At 40.2% G+C, this 17,636-nt stretch overlaps 1 protein-coding gene across 14 annotated transcripts in view; it reads left to right on the forward strand.

The window, feature by feature from the left end:
• FYCO1 (FYVE and coiled-coil domain autophagy adaptor 1) overlaps window positions 1-17,636 on the forward strand; it is a 221,008-nt gene that overhangs the window by 196,093 nt on the left and 7,279 nt on the right. For 12 of the 14 annotated variants that reach the window (XR_005593566.1, XR_005593563.1, XR_005593571.1 and 9 more), the window contains 2 exons: window positions 14,417-14,452; window positions 14,898-15,008. The gene's annotated coding sequence lies outside the window, so the exon portion shown is untranslated. The remainder of the gene's footprint in view (window positions 1-14,416; window positions 14,453-14,897; window positions 15,009-17,636) is intronic. The other 2 variants (XR_005593562.1, XR_005593561.1) reach the window with 2 other exon arrangements.

Below are 17,636 nucleotides of genomic sequence, written 5' to 3' on the forward strand. Positions count from 1 at the left end.
CCTCTTAAGATTTATGACTGTGGTGTGGCAGGGTGGCTAAAAGAGTCCTCTGAGGGATTTCATTTGGCATTCTTGCTCTAATCAGGCATCTAGAGTGGAAAACAATATGAAGAAAGGAGGGGGTGGAACCACCAGAAAGTCACATTGCGCCACCTATTGGTACAATTACAGAGGAAAAAAATAGATTTACTCAAGATGGGTGAAACTCGTATTGGTTCCCAAGGGTTTCTACAAGGCTTTCTGGTGCACTCAGTTTTCAGGGGATTGTCTAAAACCTAAAATTTATTTCAAATCTTGTCAGATCATTAAGAGACTTAGGCTTCTCATCACCCTTTTGCTTTTAAGGTGGGGGCAGAGAGTGGTGTAGAGGCATTTTCTTTCCCTTTATTTTAGCATCTTTAGGGAAAGTTGATTCATTCATGCCTCAACCTTACCAAAAAAGAAAGGGCCAGATTTTAAAAAGTATTTAGGCTCCTAGTGGGATTTTCAAAAGCATCTAGGTGCCTATTATCCATTGAAATCAATGAGTTTTAGGCTCCTAAATGCCTTTGAACATCCCTTTAGGTGCCTAAATCCCTTCAAAAATCTGTCCCTAAAGAACTTGGTAGTTCCTAGCGGAAAGGATTGAACAGCATATCTGATGGCATAAATGGATGCCTTGGAAAGACAGCTTATTCTGAAATTCATCTTGCTCTATGCTCCTCTGAAACCCAACCTCCACCCCCTATATTTAGTCTCAGTTTGGTTACATAAGATGAAGATTTGAGAAATACCTTTGTGATGGAAGAGTAGTCATAAAAAAACAACAAACAACTTGACTATGCTTCCTATGGGTACTGCACTTCTTGGTGCACCAAAACGGCTACATAGAGGAAGGAGAATATAGCATGCACGTTTCACCATCAGGGGCGGCTCTAGACATTTCGCTGCCCCAAGCAGGGCGGCATGCCGCGGGGGGCGCTCTGCTGGTTGCCGGTCCCGCGGCTCCGGTGGACCTCCCGCAGGCGTGCCTGCAGAGGGTCCGCTGGTCCCGCGGCTTCGGGACGCCTGCGGGAGGTCCACCGGAGCCGCAGGACCAGCAGACCCTCCGCAGGCGACCGGCAGAGCTCCCCCCGTGGCATGTCGCCCCAAGCATGCGCTTGGCGTGCTGGGGCCTGGAGCCGCCCCTGTTCACCATGCATATTGTATCTCCCCAAAACCTTCAGAAAGCTCTCTTCACAGGCAGTACATGAGAGGAGCCATGATGGAGCATGATCAGGCAGGGCATAGGGAACAACATAAAAAATAAGAATATAAGACTGGCCACAATGGCCCATCTAGCCAGATATCCTGTTTTCTGACAGTGGCCAATGCCAGATGCTTCAGCTGGAATGAACAGAACAGGCAATCATCGAGTGAGCCATCCACTGTTATCCATTCCCAACTTCTGGCAGTCTGAGGCTAGGGACAGTTCCTCAGAATTGTCACCTAAAAAGAATGGCTCAGGTGTGGGAATCTCCCGATGCAAAGAACTCATTTAGCTTCTCCACAATGGCTTTATCTTCCTTGAGTGCTTCTTTAGCACCTCAATTGTCCAGTGGCCCCACTGACTGGCAGGCTTCCTGCTTCTGATGTACTTAAAGATTTTATGCTGTTAGGTTTTGAGTCTTTTGTTAGTTGCTCTTCACATTCTTTTTTTGGCCTTCCTAATTATACTTTTACTCTTGACCTGCCAGAGTTTATGCTCCTGTCTATTTTCCTCAGTAGGATTTCACTTCCAGTTTGTCAAGGATGCCTTTTTGCCTCTTAATTGCTTCTTGTACTTTGTTGTTTAGCAATGGTGGCACTTTTTTGGTTCTCTTAATATGTTTTTTAATTTGAGTTATACATTTAATTTGAGCCTCTATTATGGTGTTTTTAAAAAGCTTGCAAGCATTTTACTTTTGTGAGTGTACCTTTAAATTTCCATTTAACTACCTTCCTCATTTTTGTGTAGTCCTTTCTGAAATTAAATGCTACTGTGGTTGGCTTCTTTGGTATTTCCCCCCCTCATAAGGATGTTAAATTTAATTATATTATGGTCAATATTACTAAGCAGTTCAACTGTATTCACCTCTTGGACCAGATCTTGTGCTCCATTTAGGACTAATTCAGTAATTGTGTCTCCCCTTGTGGGTTCCAGTACTAGCTGCTCAAGAAGCAGTCATTTATGGTGGCTAGAAACTTTATCTCTGCATCCTGTCCTGAGGTGACATGTACCCAGTCAATGTGGGGATAGTTGAAATCCCCCAATATTACTGGGATTTCTATTTTTATAGCCTCTCTGTACTCTTGAATCCTTTCACAAAGACTAATCACATCCTGGTCAGATGGTTTTTAGTGTATTCCTACTGCTATATTCTTATTATTCAAGCATGGAATTTCTATCCATAGAGATTCTGTGGTATAGATTGATTCATTTAACATATTTACTATATATGACTCTATGCTTTCTTTCACATGTAGTGCCACTACCCCGTCAGCATGAACTACTCTGTCATTCCTATCTATTTTGTATACACCGATTGTCGTCATTCTACCAAGTTTCTGTGATGACTGTTATATCGATATCCTCATTTAATGCCAGGCACTCAAGTTTACTCATCTTAGTTTTTAGGTTTCTAGCATTTGTATACAAACACTTACAAATATTGTCACTTTTCAGCTGTCTGACATTGTCATGTAATTGAATGGGACTCTTTTTTCATTTGACTGCTTCTCTTCAGCTCCTACCTGTGTTTTATCAAATTCTATCCTCTCCTTCTTACTAGGATTTAGAGAATCCCTATTAATCGATCCTCCCCTAAAAGATGTCTCTGTCAAAACTGTGTGCTCCTCTGCACCTGTCAGCTTTCCTGCAGCCCTTAGTTTAAAAACTCATCTACAACCTTTTTAATTATACAAGCCAGCAATCTGGTTCCATCCTTAGCTGCAATGAGTATATTCCCATGTGTTTTATGTCCCTAGAAAAATGTACTTGGGAAAGTGTACAGAGGGCTGCTATTTGCGAGAAGGCGGACCCGCAAGCCACAGATTCTAAGGCCAGAAGGGACTATTGTGATAGTCTAGTCTGACATCATCGTGTATACCACAGGCCATAGAATGTCCCCAAAATAATTCCTAGAGCAGATTTTTTTTACAAAAACATCCAATCCTTATTTTAAAAGTCAGTAATGAAGAATCCACTACGACACTTGGTAAATTGTTCCAATGGTTAATTACTCTCGCCATTAAAAAGGTACACCTTATTTCCAGTCTGAATTTGTTTAGCTTCAACTTCCAGCCATTGACTGCTGGATTGAAGAGCCCTTTGTAAAATATTTGTTCCCCATATAGGTACTTATAGACTATAATCAAGTCACCCCTTCAACTTCTCTTTGCTGTGCAAAATAGATTGAGTTTCTTGAGTCTATCACAGGGGTGGGCAAACTTTTTGGCCTGAGGCCACATCTGGGTATGGAAATTGTATGGGGGGGCCATGAATGTTCATGAAACTGGAGGTTGGGGGGGCTGAGGGCTCTGGCTGGGGGTGTGGGCTCTGGTGTGGGGATGAGGGGTTGAGTGTGCAGGAGGGTGCTCCGGGCTGGAACCAAGGAGTTCAGAGGGCAGGAGGGGGATCAGGGCTGGGGCAGGGGTTGGGGCACGGGAGGGGGTCAGGGATGTAGGCTCTGGGTGGTGCTTACCTCAAGCAGCTCCCGGAAGCAGCAGCATGTCCCCCTACCATCTCCTACATAGAGGCACAACCAGGTGGCGCTTGGGGCAGGGGCAGCATGCAGAGCCCCCTGGCTGCCCCTACACCTAGAAGCCAGAGGGGGGACATGCCACTGCTTCCGGGAGCCACACAGAGTCAAGGCACATGCAGATCAGGGCAAGCCCCCAACCCTGCTCCCCGGCTGGAGCACTGGAGCAGGGCAAGCCCCAGACCCCGCTCCCTGGAGGGAGCTCAAGGGCCAGATTAAAATGTCTGAAGGGCCAGATGCGGCCCCCAGGCCGTAGTTTGCCCACCCCGGTCTACCACTATAAGGCATGTTTTGTAATCTTTCGTCATTCTCATGGCTCTTCTCTGAACCCTTTCCAATTTATCAACATCCATCTTGAATTGTGGGCAACAGAACTGGACACAGTATTCCATTAGTGGTCACACCAGTGCCAAATACATAGATAAAATAATCTCTCTACTCCTACACAAGAATCCCATTTCTGCATTCCAGGATGGCATTCGATCTTTTGGCCACAGCATCACACTAAGAGCTCATGTTCAGCTGATTAACCACCATGACCCCCATATCTATTTCAGAGTCACTGCTTCCTAGGATAGAGTCCCCCATCCTGCAAGTATGACCTACATTCTTTGTTCCACTTTACCAACCAATCTAGACGACTTTGAATCAGTGACCTGTCCTCGTCATTATTCACTACTCCCCCAATTATTGTGTCATCTGCAAACTTTACCAGTGATGATTTTATGTTTTCTTCCAGGTCACTGATAAAGATGTTAAATAGCAAAGGGCCAAGAACTACTACCTGCAGGATGCTGTTGGAAACAGACCTGCTCAATGACGTTTTCCCATTTACAGTTATATTTTGAGACCTATCAATTAGCTAGAATTTTATCCATTTATTGTGTGCCATGTTAATTTTATACCATTCTAGTTTTTTAATCAAAATATCATGTGGTACCAAGTCAAACGCCTTAGCGAAGCCTATTACATCAACACTATTATCTTTATCACTCATCAAAAAAGATATCAAGTTAGTTTGACAGAATTTTCCCTGAACCCATGTTGATTTGCACTAATTGCATTACTCTCCTTTAATTCTTTATTAATCAAGTACAGTATCAGTCACTCCATTATCTTGCCTGGAATCCATGTCAGGATGACAGGCCTATAATTACCCAGGTCATCCCATTTTAAAAATTGGTGTAATACCAACTTTCTTCCAGTCTTCTGGAACTTCCCCAGTGCTCCAAGACTTATTGAGAATCAACATTAATGATACAGCTTGCTCCTCAGCCAGCTCTTTTAAACATCTTGGATGCAAGTTATCTGTACTGGTGTTAATAAAAAATGGCCAACTGTAGTAGCTTCTGTTTAACATACTCTAGACTAGAGATACTAGTGGAATAGAAAGTTTTCTTATCATCACCATATGATGACACTGCATCATCTCTTTTTTTCCCCAAATATCTTTGGGAAGCAGTGACTCTAAAAAAGATTTGGTGGTAGTGGTGGATAATTAGCTGAACATGAGCTTCCAGTGTGATTGAACATTTTTGCTTTTTCTGCATTATTATTAATAATTCTACCATTTCCATCTAGTAATGGACCAATGCCATTGTCATGAAAAGCTCCTTACTCTCCTTAACTCTGTTGGCCATAGATTTCTTCCTTTGTCCCTGAGCTTACCGTCTCAATTTTCTACAATTCTTAACTTCTGGTTTATATTTATTACTATCAACTTACCCTTTCTTTCTTTTGTTATATATTATTTTTACAGTAGCTTCACCTCCCCTCTAAAGCATGTCAGTTTTTTAACCAGGACAGCCTTCTTCCTCAGTTGTGGGAATGTGGCTTTTGGGGCATCTAGTAAAGTATTCTAAAATGACTCCCAATTATCAGTCACATTTTTCTGATTAAATTCTTCCTCCCAACTGATATGGCTCATAATTGTTTCAGGTTCGTGAAACTGGCCCTATTAAAGCACCAATTATACATATTACTAGTCTGGACTTTACTATGCTTGCACATTCTAAGTGTGATCAAGTCATGATCACCCATAAGGCAGATCCTTAGCTGGTGTAAAACAGTCATTGCTCTATTGGACAGTTGAGAATCTGAGCCCTATATCTGTTCACCTTGCACTTGATTTTCATTACATTTTGGCCACCTTTGCTAATTACTGAAGATGTTCATGTCCAGAGAAGGTCTTGCTTTGTTCCAGTCCCTCTCTTCTCCCTAATTTATCCTCAGCAGTTAAAACAGATCAAAATCAGAGAAGGAGCTCACCATTGTTGCTATCTGTCATCACGAGGCTTATGTCATGTTAAGAGGCTGCATTGCACTTTGTGTGAATGGGAACAAGAGAAGAAAAGTCTTCTAAAGGAGTTTGTGTTCCCAAGCAGGCCCACAGCCAGCCAAGGAGAAGGATATGAGTGTGTGTTCTGTGTATGGATTGTGCAAGCGTACACCCTTGTAGCTCCCCAGCTGCATTTATTTAAATGCTGTCATTGACCTGAACAGACAATCTGCACTGGCAGCCAAATAAATAAGAAGGGAGAAGAGTAAAAAATCTTTGCTCAGAAAACATTGTCTAAAATGTAGGGTATTCACTGAGTATTTCAAAAGAGAGTTTATAAGGATACAAGAGACCTGGATTCTATTTCCAGATCTACAAGTGACATTTTGAGCAAGTCACTGCTCCTTTCTGCACCTCAGTTTCCCCATCTGTAAAATAGGGATAAACTAAAGCACTTTGAGTTCGCCTGATGAAAAGTATTGCATCAGAGCTAGGTGGCATTATTATTTTCTATTTTTCCACTGCCTTCCCCCTCAAGGTGAGAAACAGCTCCATTTTCCCTTCTCTCCTTGATCACAGGAGAGGAGGAGGTGGGAAGCAGAGATTCCTGCAGAAGATAATGCAATTAGATGGATTCTGGCTGATGTTTTTAATAATTAAAATATTCTTGATGAAAAAATGGCTTTTCAACCAAACTGAAAATTTTCAATTAATTTTCATTTTGGTCAAAATTTTTCAGTTTTTTAATTTTTTTTCATGAAAAGCCATACACTGAAAATTCTTCATTAAAAACATTTTAAAAAGTTTGTATAAAAAATTCAAAAAAAAATTACCAAAATTGAACATTTTTAAACCAAAGCCATTTTTCAAAATGTTGGGGTTTTTTTTGTTGAAAATCCAGAAAAAAATTAGTGGGAAATTGTAAACAATACTTTTTTTTTCCCCAAAACCTCCCATGAAAAATAATTGGCATTTTTTGACCAGCTCTCCTCCAGGCTGGGACAGTAGTTCTTCTTCCATCAGGTGCTTTGCCTGTCCACATACCAAGAGGAAAGCTGGAACCTCCCATAATGCCTCAGTCAGATGCCAGCTCCTCCTGTGGAACCCTGTTCACTAAACAAAGAGGAGAAGAGAGTTCTTAGGGAACAGGGCTTCAACAAGCCAGGGAAGTCCCCGATTCTCTAATCCCTGCTTATCCTGCGCTGAAATCATGAGGTTGTATTTTAGACATGACACTCCTTTCCTTGACACTAGATTGTGATGTCCCAGAGAAATTTCTTTCTATTCCTTAGGAAGGGAAAAAGTATTTCCTGATTTAGAGTAGTCTTATTTAAAATACTTCTCCCATTTGGAAACAGGTTACCGACTCCATTGTTATTCCTCATTTTAAATATGGGGAATATATTTCTTACTAGTCTAATCTTTCCAAATGTAATTAACCTTTCAAGTGTGCTCACTGTATTTGCAATTGCATTTTTAAGTAATCACTGGGAATTTTAGCTGTACACCATATTTCTATTTGCAACATGGGGCTATCCCATTCCTTGGCTACTATATTTTCCAACAAGATATTTGCTAATTTTCCTAATTTTGAAAACATATTTATGTATTTGTTTACATATTTCTATGCATTTGTAGGGAGCTCTTCATCATAGTGCCAATATATAACATATTAAATATATTAATAAATAGGAACAATGAATAAGCCATTTTTCTGCATCTTTACTTTATCTATATAGGGCCACATTTTTAAAATCAGCCTTAGTTTTTATGCCTGCAATTAATCACAGGCACAGTTTGGTTCACTTAGGCATCTATATACCTATCTGTGTCTGCAAATACTTTTGAGTGCCAGACTGTACCCACAAATTGCAGGAGTAAAAATGAGCTGGCCCCATATGATGTATGCACATATTGGTATCCCCTTTTTTAGTTATTAAATTAAAATCAGATTAAATGTTGTTATACGATTGCTCCCGTTGCCTGAGCAGGAACCAAGTTCAACTCTTCATGCAACCCCAGTGAAGTCAATGCAGCTGCACGGGGGTCAATCCTCAGAAGAATTTATGTTAGACAGAGGGTGCCCAACATTTGCATGTGCTAGACAGAAGTTGAACTATTTTGACATCCGTAGTGTAATGAATAATATTTTCACACAGGCAAAAACTATTTGGAGCTTTAAAAATAATTGCAAAAGGAAGCCTGTCACTTTTAAACCAATCTATCTTTTCCCTCTTGAGGATTTATGTGACCACAAAGCTAAACAAAAATCCTTTAGACCTGAATAACAGCAGTGGTGTCAGCCTAAGTGAAACTAATTTGATTTAGTCCCTGGAAAGCTAAGCAGATGGCTTCTGCTCAGTTAACACAAATACAGGTTGTGCTCCTTGACAGATTTGGCTCCTCTGCATGATGGATATCGAGTCAGATGTGGCCAAGTGGTAAGAAAAACACTTTGGAAAGTATTTATTTTTGGATGCTGTTATGTAACTGAATAACAGAGATCAGAAAGAAGTTTCAGAGTAGCAACCGTGCTGGTCTGTTTCCACAAAAAGAACAGGAGTACTTGTGGCAACTTAGAGACTAACAAATTTATCTTAAAAAGAAGTTTGTTTCTCTTGAACTTGTGTCTGTTCTGTCAAAATCTTTAACTGTGATTTTAAAAAAAGGCTTTAGTGAATTCTGTGCTGATAAAAGGTGCAGAAACGAATGAATGCAAAGTACAGTAGCAATGCAGGCTCCCCCAGACTGCCAACAGGAGTGCCAGCTGCAGCAGTGGTTTTGTGACCTGGACACAATGGCCAAAATTTTCAAAACTGGATGCCTGAAGTTAGGCTCCCAAGTCCATATTTAGGTCTTTAAATAAGTGGTGTGATTTTCTGAAATGCTGAGCACTAAGAATCTAAAGTTCAATAGAAGCTGTTGGATGCTAAGGACTGAAAAATAGGGGTACTTATTTAGGGACCTAAACATGGACATAAGAACCTAACTTTAGGCACCTATTTATTTTAAATCTTGGAGTGGGATCTTTGGAAGCACCTAAATGACTTAGGAACTGATGTTCCTAAGGCACTTTTAGGTGCTTGAGAAAATCCCCTCCTTGACCTTTGCCATAAAGAACTGAAATGAGATGAAACCATGTTCAGCATATTGAACAAGCAAACTCAGATGGAAGCAATTGTTATTCACTACTAGCCTGAATACCATTCACACCAGTGACTTAATGCTAAAAGGTTCCATAATACATTACCAGTTCCCCAAGCCATTCAGTTCCTGTTATTTGTAAATGTGATAGTAGATTCTGAAGTACCCACCATTCCTACAAAGTGGTTGGGAAGTGAATAGTACAGAACTAATCTGCATAGGGCCGTTCCCCTGAATTAGGAGTAGGTGCTCCCAGTGTGGCATGGAGGTAGATTCCAGGGGAGCTCCTTCTGGAGCAGCCAAAGGAGCTGGGGAAGGAGTGAAGCAAGAGGTTCTGTAGCTATGGAAAATCTACTCTCCACCTCACGTCAGGGGAATCACAGAAGAGGCTGTGGGCACTGGGCTGAAGTAACCTCCAAAGAACAGCCCTTAGTCCTACCACAGCCTAGAGGTAAGAACTCTTCCCTCCTGCCTTTCTTTGCATCTGCTCAGGAAATGAAAAACAAGCAGAGAAAGCAGCTTCTTGGGATTATTCTTAATGATTTATATTTTCCTCCCTGACAGTAACATTAATACCATTGTAACCCCTCACCACGTCAAACTACGTGGGTGTGATCCAAAGCCCATGGAAGTCAATGGCAAAATAATGATTTCAGTGGACTTTGGACTGGGCCCCATATCACTAGAATCATAAATATTGTTTTAAATTCTTATTTTGAGAGAGCTGTTTTGCCAGAAACATCTGCTGATGCTGCCTTTATTTTCCACTTTCTATCTTTAGGCTGACAGTGTGTGGTTTTCTGTTGTTTTCTGAGACCACTACCCAGAATGTTAGTTTTGTTTTTACTATTTATTCTGGGTGATCACATAATGCTTTTCTTGGTTAGCAATTGGCATGTTATGAATGGCAGGAGTCTTTGTAGGAAAGCATACGTGATAGTTTTATCAGGCAAGCAGCAGATGTGGGAAGATTCCTAAGTGGGGAGGCAGAGAAAATGACCATCCTGACTTTTTGTGCATTCTGTTCTCCTTGACCTAATTTTTCTACTATTCTCTGCTTTTGAAAGCCTTAGATGTAGGCATAGAAGCTTGTCACATGAACTGAGTCTAAATGGAGGTGACCTGTGGCATAATTAATATAGTAATTAGAAAACTAGTTAAAAGAACCTTTTCCCAGGTAACATATATGTGTGTGTCGCTAACTAGCTATGCATTTCTAATTTGCCCTTTGTCTTATTATCTAGGCTGTAATGTAGATAGCATCGTATCATCCACAGGTATTTACATTGTGCAGGAATATATTATAGCTCAGAACAGGGGTAGGCAACCTATGGCATGCATGCCAAAGGCGGCACACAAGCTGATTTTCAGTGGCACTCACATTGCCCGGGTCCTGGGGGACTCTGCATTTTAATTTAATTTTAAATAAAGCTTCTTAAACATTTTAAAAACTTGATTTACTTTACATACAACAATAGTTTAGTTATATATTATAGACTTATAGAAAGAAACCTTCTAAAAACATTAAAATGTATTACTGGCACGCGAAACCTTAAATTAGAGTGAATAAATGAAGACTCGGAACACCACTTCTGAAAGGTTGCCAACCCCTGGTTCAGAATATAAGAAAGCACTTAAGTACTTTGTGGATCGGGACCAGAACACTTAGCAGCTAGAAAGACTGACCATTGTGTGAGTAAACCAAAAAACATGAGTCATTTTTTATGTTGGGGGAAAAAAATATTTTCCACAAAATTCACTCAATGGGTTGTTCTCCCTTTCCTGTTAAAGGATGGAGACCAAGCATGTAAAGTTTCAAACTAAAAGGATAATTTTTCAGAAAGTATGAGCAACTGAAAACGGGTCCTTAATGGAAGTGGGTTTGCAACTTAATGGAAGTGGGTTTGCAACAGTGTTTGCTAACAGATGGATTTGGGTGGTGTCTTGATGTGTGAAACCAACTCAAACCACAAGTTAAATTTAACTAGATGTTTCAGTCTCTTCTGTGTTTCCAAGCTTGTAATGCAAAGAAAAAAATAGTCCTACATTATTTGGCAGAAACTGGACTGTTTGTAGTTTATAACAATATTTGCTTCTAAATGCAATGTTAGTAAATGATGGTAAGATGAACCATTGTTTTTTAGCAATACAAAAACAAAGACTTAACACAATATTTGATATTTTTCTTCTATCAATCATTCTGCTAACTTTGTTGGTGGATGCAGGGGTGGAAAGAGCTAATTCATAAAAACACAAAGTAATAAATTATGCTCTTAATTATACTACTGTAAATGTGGACTAAATCCTTTGGCTACATGGTACTACCTCAGGTTTACACCAGTTCTAGAGCAGAACTTGCCCTCAAAAAAGTGATGAAGTACTCCTTTGTACTGTACATATGCTTAATACTGTTTTATTAAGGTGCCTTCTTAACTGCATCCCCAATACTCCTCATCTGAGCATGAAAAAGTGTGATTCTATGCGCTTGTCATGTTCCTCTTAGATCAAGTAACATCATAGCTCCCCAATGGTCCTTCTTCCATCCCCACTTTCATTGTTTTTTTTCTTTTATTCATCTCCCTGTTATCTTGGTAAGTCCAATGGCTGACATTTCCTCGATATATTCATTCTTAGTAGCTTGCCCTGTAGTTTCATTTATCAGCTATTTGTTTGAAAGGAATTAACTATTCATCCATATTTGTTACAAACTAATAAAATAAGTGCAGATTTTTAGCAGGTTTATTATTGTATCAGGTATTTTTCATAAAGTATAATTTAGTTAGGAATTTTGATCGTCAAAGCAGGAAATGTCTTTGACTTTTCCATGCTTGGTTAAAACTTTAGAATGCTATTAACAATCCTCAGAAACTTTTTATTGGAGGGGGAGCGAATTTATTTAGAACCAATTCTTCTTTTTTTTTTCTTTTCAGGCATTATCTATTTTTTTCTTTTTATTTCAGGGGACATTTGCATTAATATAGTTCATTTGGATCTGCTGGTTATTCTCCATCTGAAGTCACAGTCTTCTATTTGTGACTTCACAGTTAGTTGTGGTGGAGTTGATGACTGTGACACAGAAGAAATACAAGCAGATGAATGTTAAGAAACGAAATTCCAAACTTGTGAGAGAGTGGGGATATTCTTAAAGCCCAGTGCATTCTGGGGCATGAGTTCAACAGCCCACCCAGGGTTTTAAGGCCAACCAAGTGGTATTAATAGCAGAGGAAGCACAAGCCCTTTCCACTTATACTGTTGCAGAAAGGGGTAAAGGCAAGCAGAACACCAATTCTTCAGAAGATGCCTGATAATGAAAATTTAGACTCAGCAGGTCTACTTTGCTGGCTCACTGAATAAATGGAATAGGTGAGGCAGACTAATCAGATATCAAAGAGCCAAGAGTAAGCCTGCTGACCACTGCCTGAAGACCCTAAATAGGAGAGGCTGATAGGAGCTATTGAATCTGCTCCACCAGAAGACAAGTGACCAGAGGGAGGGGAAGGAAAATCTGAACGAGTCATCAGTTTTGTAACAAATACAACCTTGCCAAGTGAACTTTAGCTTTGAGATTCAGATTCCCATAAACCCTAAAGTTAAATTGGAGGTCATGAAACCAGGCAACTCACACAATATAAGATTGTCCAAAACTCACTATGAACCAATACAGCCGGTGTTCACACAGCCCAAGAATTAACACACCCTTAATTGCAAGAATAGCCATTCCAAGCTGTAACTGGATCCCCAGGGTACAACCTGGAACTGGGGTACCGCTGTGCCCTCTTAACTCTGCAGCCTGGGCTATCTCCCACAATGCTTTGCTAGTGACAAGCAGCAAACCCTCCGGGCGCTGTTATCATTCAGTACAACAGCATGTGGAGCTCCACACCCAGCTAGATTGAATGAGCCACTCACGAATCACACAGAGAAAGGCACCAGTCAGTTCCCCCCCTTGTACTCCACACCCTTGTACCCCTAGAGCTATACCATCTTGCCCTGGGCAGAAGCCTGACCAGTGTAGGTTCATTACCCAGTCTGCCCCTCCCTCGATGTGGAGAGGACAGACACTAGCCTTTGTGACCTGAGCTGAGATTTCCCAAGCGCTTCAACCAAAACACACGGTTTTAAGTAAAATATAAAACAGATTTATTAACTACAGAAAGATAGATTTTAAGTTATTATAAGTGGGAGGCACAAAAGGTCAGAGATGGTTACCCAGGAAAATAAAAGGTAAGCATGCAGTCTCAATCTTAAACCTTATTAGACTAGGCAGTATTTGAATCAAGCAGTTTTCCCACCCCACTGGATGTTGCAGGTCAGTTATAGTTCTTCATACACAGGCTTCCCCTTTAAGCCTAAAACCAGTCTCCTCAGTTCAAGTCTTTCTCTTCCCAGTGTTCTTGTTGCTTCCAGCGTAGGTGGGAGAGGAGAAAGGTCAAAGCATGATGCCACTGTCCCCAATTTTATATCCTCAGTCCATGTGCTTGGAAAACACTAGCCCAGACATGTCCTGGTGGGCTTTGCTGAGTCACAGAGTTGAGCAATCCCTCATCCTGTGATGCTTGTGCAGCCCTCTTACAGTATTGTAAACCCCTTGTTTACAACTTCTGCTGATTAATGGTTGCTTAACACCCTGCTGGGAGTGGATCACCACCTAGCAGTAGAGATTCTCAAACTTACAACATATTTCAGTAACAACCATGCAGCAAAATCCCATAACTTCATACACAGTAATGATATACATATTTGGATAGAACACTGGGTTTCAGCAGATCATGACCTTTCACATGATATCTTATATGGCATGTTTTGTATGAAATATATCATAATTATGACAGGAGTGAGTATGGGGATTCCAGGGTGCTGCTTTGAGGTACAGAGTGTTACATTACAGTAGCCCCACAGACTTTCATACCAATGGTAACAAGGTACCTTTGTCACTTTCTACTTATTGTTCAATCATTTTCATAGCCATGTGAGTAAGGAGAAAATGACTCACTCTTAGATTCACCAAGCAGGGTTAAAGTAAAGAAATGGTTGCAACCATGCTTAGCACAAGGAAAATATCTAACTAATACCACATTAGAAAACATCTCCAACAATAATCGCCATTTTGTAATGTCTTGGCATGATCACATGGAATCACAGAGTGGTGGTGATGTGGTTTTCTTTATTTTCCATTTGTACTCATTGAGTTCTTACTCTGATTAACGTTTTTTCCCTTTTCCTTTTACTTTATTAGAAGCAAAAGGCGATACCCCTGGCTCCTGTACCATTGGTAAGCTTGGTTCATTTGTCCTTTGCATTACTTTTTTGATATTTGAATGTTTCCTGCTTATGTGAAGACATTCAGAGGGACATCAAAAGTTTAAACGCATGCAACTAATGAATGAAAATTAGCAAAATTCTGCTCTCATTTACACCAGTTTAAATCTGAAATTGACTCAATTGTCTTAAAGTTCCACCCTTATACCCATACATCCCTATTGACACCAGAGTAGTGGCAAAGTAGGGAATAAAACTCAGGTCTCCTAAGTCCCTTTTAGTGCTTTATCTACCAGGCTATACTGCCTCAAGGTTTGGGAATTGTTTTTAATATAGCATGTTCTTAAGTGCTTTGCTGGATCATAGCTTTATTTAGGTATCTAACTCTAGGCACCCAAACTTGAAAAGAAAATTCATTCACTTTTTTTTATTTTGACTATTTAAAACTTTCATTGTAGAACCTCAAGGCTGAGGAGGGTACCAGGAGCCTTTTCCCCTCCATCTCTCTTGTGTCCTGACCCACCACAATCTCTGACATTGTGACAAAGAGGGAATCCCAGGAGTCAGTGGTGATGTTTTTAGGAAGTTATAAGTGTTTGTAAACAGTTTATTGTCAAAGCTGTTATGAAAATTTTACTATAGCATTTGCTATCAAGTAATCTCTATAATAATAAGTATTTTTGTCCAACCTTCCATCAGAGGATTTCAAAGCAATTAATAAACTGATTAGTTGTTACACAGCATTCATTGGCCAGATTTTGCTCTCCGTTATTCTGGCTTTACATCACTATTACTGGTATTGGAAACTGGGCCAATATCTTCAAAGTGGTGTACACACATTAATTAATCCACTGGAAATCAGCACTCTAGATATGAGTACCGTATATACTCGTTCATTAGCCTGTTTGTTTATAAGCTGACCCCCCAAGATGGATAGGTAAAAATAGCAAAAACTGTATGACCCTTTCATTAGCCGACCTTATATTTCAGGGGTTGGCAAACTTTGACTCCTGGCCCGTCAGGGTAAGCCGTTAGTGGGCCTGGACTTTTTGTTTACCTGGAGCGTTCATAGGCACAGAGCACCTCAGTTCCCAGTGGTTGCGGTTTGCCGTTCTCAGCCAATGGGAGCTGCAGGAAATGGTCGGTTTGCCGTTCCCAGCCAATGGGAGCTGCGGGAAGTGGCACCACTTCCCGCAGCTCCCATAGGCTGAGAACAGCAAACCGCGGCTACTGGGAGCTGAGGTGCTCTGTGCCTGCAGACACTCCAAGTAAACAAAATGTCCCGACCTGCCAGCGGCTTACCCTGACAGGCCAGGAGCCAAAGTTTTCCAACCACTGCTATATTTTAAAAGCTGGCGTCACAAGAAACACTCAGAAGTTTTGCTACAATTATTTTAATGTAATCTAATGAAAAACCTGGTTTTGTTATAATAACTGAACAAATATGTATTCACCTTCAAAATTACAGTCAATATTTAAAATCGGTAAATGGATATTTAAAACAAGTAACTTAGAACAATATGAGACTTTAAAAAGTCTTAAAATCCTTCAAAGTCTGAATCAGTCTCTGATTCACCAAACAGTTAATTAAACTCAGCTTCAGTCACAGCGGCACCTGCATTGTGATCGTAGATGTTGGCAGTGTCGTCTTCAGACTCAGATTCCTTCTCATCATCAGCCTCTCTTGTGTTATCATCAAATATGGCATCATCTTCTGATCCATCGAGTGCATTGCTGATACAGCATTTCCTAAATGATTTTTCTATCATTTCCGAGGGAATGGACACCCATGCGTCCTTGATCCACTGGGCGACCAGATTGATTTCGGGCTTCATAGGATTCCCGCCTTTTGTCAACTTCGCCGTGCCTGATCACATCCATTCAGACCACATTTTGCATAGCCTGTCTTTAAAGGGTTTGTTCAGGCAGACATCAAGCAGTTGTAGAACTGAAATTAAGCCTCCAGGTATTACAGCCAAAGTAGTTTTCATATTTTTGGCCACATTTTTCACCTCATCCTTCTTGTGTGCCCTGAACATGTCGTCAACGAGCATAGCAGGTTTCTTGAAAAGTGCTCCTGGTCTCTTATTCCACACTTTTTCCAGCCATTCAGTAGTCCCACTTTCATCCATCCATCCCTTTTTGTGTGCACGTATGATGACACCAGCAGGAAATTTCATGTTTTTAGGCAACGTTTTTCTTTTAAAAATAACAACAGGAGGGAGCTTTGATCCATTTACCAAACACGCTAAAACCACCATAAAATGGATTTTTTCATGGCCAGTGGTTTTAATTTAAATTGTTTTTTGACCAACACTGGTTACTGTTATGGTGCTCAGGAGATCAAATGTCATCGGTGTTTCGTCCATATTTCCTATTTGTGACAGTTCAAATGCATATTCCTTTTGATATTTTGGAAAGAGTCGATTTTTTTCTTCCAGATTCTCGGCAGTTTTTGTGCTATCTTTGTTCGCTGACAAAGACAGAGACTATGATGGTTCATGAAGTGAGAACACCAAACCTTTGATGTGACAAACACTGATGGCTTTAATGACTCGTATTTGTCGTCTTTCAACATTTGCAGAGCATGCAGACAAATTCCATTTCTAGTGACAATGTACCCATTTTGTCAACATTCAACAACTCAATTATTGAGATCTTTCTCCAGTTCAGGAAATGAATTGCACCTTGGACATTTTTTCTTGCTTCTTGGCATGTCTTTTAGTGTCGTTTTATGTTTTCACCATTCTCTTACTTGCTTCTCATTGATACAGAATTCATGAGCAGTGGCACAATTATTGTTTGCTTCTGCATATTCAACAACTTTAAGTTTGAACACTGCATGATAAGCAGACCTTTTTCTTTTGATTTCAAAGTTGTTCATTTTAAATACTAGTATGAAAATAGATTATTATTATTGTACTTATAGATTTTTTAGGACTTTGTATAGGAATGTCACCTGCTTTATCACTGTCAAATTATTATTGTTCTTTGTTTATTTCAAAGCAGTCCTGTAGATTTGCATATCTGTGGGGATAACAGGCTATTTCAATTTTTTGGGGGATTCCATTGATTCTGCACGTTATATTTTCATATTGGCTTGAGACTTATGAGATCCATTGGCAGAAATGCATGGAGAGATCAAATTACGCAGTAGTGGACTGATACCAGTACTATAGTACTATCCTTCATTGTGT

This window comes from Mauremys reevesii, linkage group 2, assembly GCF_016161935.1.
Source record: "Mauremys reevesii isolate NIE-2019 linkage group 2, ASM1616193v1, whole genome shotgun sequence".
Classification (NCBI taxonomy): Eukaryota; Metazoa; Chordata; order Testudines; family Geoemydidae; genus Mauremys; species Mauremys reevesii.